Below are 2,766 nucleotides of genomic sequence, written 5' to 3'. Positions count from 1 at the left end.
TGCCCAGTTGAGGCGCTCGCGTAGCGCGACTGCATAGGCCATAGGGCTCGCGCTACGCTACGGTGTGTCTGATTCAGCAAAGTTTCAAAAAATGGCAGAAATGGTCCCTGCACGTGTTTAAAGCCTTTTTCGATGCGTTTAAACCCCGTTAACCTCATTTCAAGGCTCTAAAATGAAGTTAAAGCATAGGGGACTCAAAACATGCTCAAAAATATCTCGGATGTCGGTTCGTTTGGTCGTACGGTCACGTTGTTCGGTTATTTATGACGAAACTCGAACGGACGCGAAAAAGATCCAAATTAAGCGACGAATGGAATTTTTGCATGGCGATCACTAAAACAAAAATATTTTAGTGTGTACAAAAATTTTGGATGTCCAGATGTGTCCAGAACGTAAGATATGCGCGAAAATGCAAACTTACGCCGTTTATGACACTTTTAGTCCCTGTAAGATCATATAAGCATGTTTTCACACACCGAACCTATCAAAGCTTATTTCTAAGCCATATTTAGGTTATATATGGTATGTTTAACTTATGATCAAGTTCCGGACTGTTCGACACCATACGAATCGGTATAGTTTCGCAGTTTGACACAAATAGTCCCTGCGATCGAATAAACTTGATTTCGGCATACCAAACCATCCAAAACTTATTTCTAAGTTATGTAAAGGTTATTTAAGGTATGTTAAGCCTATGTCACTATTCCGGAGTGTTTGTTGCATTAAACTGGTTATATTTACGCATCAGATCGTGTATAACCTTCCAGAAAGCGACTTAAAGCCCGAAATCGAACAAGAATTGATATGTGCAAATGATACACATATTTTCACAATTCCCAAGTATGAAATACAAAATTTCATTGGTTTGGCATTTGTTTGACGGTCACAGTGACACAGGTGTCACACTCAACTCTCTGTAAATCGGAAAATAAAAACTGCCATTAATAATGCTGGGCACGGCCCGTGTCCGACCAGGCACGGCCCGTGCTGAGCCCTGCAGAATCTAAAAAATCAAGAAAATCCTAAAAAAACATAAAAATAAAAAAAATGATTAGGCCGCTGATTCCTAACTTTCTTAAAATCCTTGTGTCCCTAGCAACGGCGCCAAAAATTTGATGTGTGTCATTCCAGCAGATTAGTAAACGACATTTTCGACCGTATAAAGTTTCGAAGAGCCATGTTGATGCTGGAGTGATAACTATTGTTTTAGGAGAATTCAAGCAACGGTTGATACGAATCCCAACTACCACCAAAATTGATCATACAAGCTCTAAACATATCCTCCAGTGTCTGGATTGTTCTTTCAGATAGACCATCCGTTTGAGGATGATACACTTTGCTCAAATTAAGTTGGGTTCCCATTGCAAATTGCATGGTTCTCCAAAAATGAGACGAGAATCGAGCATCTCTGTCAGATATAATGTTCAAAGGAACACCATGTCGGGATACAATCTCATCCACATAGATTTTAGCAAGTTTGTCAGCAGCTAGATCCTCACCGATCGGCAAGAAATGTGTTGACTTTGTAAGAAGATCAACGACTACACAAATGGCATCATGACCTTTCTTAGTGCGTGGCAACATGGTAATGAGATCCATAGCAATGTTTTCCCATTTCCAAACTGGTATCTCTGGTTGCTCCAATAATCCAGAGGGATGTTGATGTTCAGCCTTAACCTTAAGATAAGTAAGGCATTTGGGTACGTATAAGGCAATGTCTTTCTTCATACACGACCACCAATACTGTGTTCGAAGATCCTTATACATTTTGTCTGCACCAGGATGAATAGAATAACGAGACTTATGAGCTTCATCCATTAGCAAGGTGCGAAGATTGTCTTGACTTGGGACCCACAAGCGATCCATGAAATAATATAACCCATTGTCCTTCAGTTCAAGATCAGGCTTAATATAATACGGTAATTCCTTACCCATCAAGTCTTGTGTAACACAAGTATGTTGAGCCTGAGAAATGCGGGTTTGAATATCAGATCGAACTTGAACATAGTGAAGCTTGACACGTTCCCTACGACTTAATGCGTCAGCCACGACATTCGCCTTACCAGGATGGTACCGAATTTCGCAATCGTAGTCGTTTAGAAGTTCAACCCAACGTCGTTGCCTCATATTAAGTTCTTTCTAATTGAAAATATGCTGGAGACTTTTGTGGTCAATGAAAACAACACATTTAGTACCGCACAGGTAGTGTCTCCAGATTTTCAGAGCAAAAACTACTGCACCTAACTCAAGATCATGAGTCGTGTAGTTTTTCTCGTGTATCTTCAACTGTCTCGATGCATAGGCTATGACTTTGTTTCTTTGCATGAGAACGCAGCCAAGGCCTAAGTTGGATGCATCACAATATACAACAAAATCGTCGTTACCCTCAGGTAAATAGAAGATAGGTGCATCACAGAGTTTCTGTTTTAAGGTCTGAAAGGCTTCTTCCTGTTTAGATCCCCACTCGAAAGGTTTATTCTTCTGAGTTAAAGCAGTGAGAGGAACTGCAATCTTGGAGAAGTTTTCAATAAAACGGCGGTAATAACCCGCGAGACCAAGAAATGAACGAACCTCAGTAGGAGTAGTAGGTGTATCCCAATCCTTAATTGTAACACCCGGTCTTATTATTCAAGGTTTAACGTAAATTTTACGTAAAACAATCATGTAATTAAGATTACATAAACATTTGGAAATACGTGTTTATTAAAACTTTTATAAATCATAAGTTATTCTACATAACGTGATCGAATTCGTTGTTTAAAAATT

Source organism: Helianthus annuus, chromosome 10 (genome assembly GCF_002127325.2).
Source record: "Helianthus annuus cultivar XRQ/B chromosome 10, HanXRQr2.0-SUNRISE, whole genome shotgun sequence".
NCBI lineage: Eukaryota > Viridiplantae > Streptophyta > Magnoliopsida > Asterales > Asteraceae > Helianthus > Helianthus annuus.
This window is presented reverse-complemented; position numbering follows the sequence as displayed.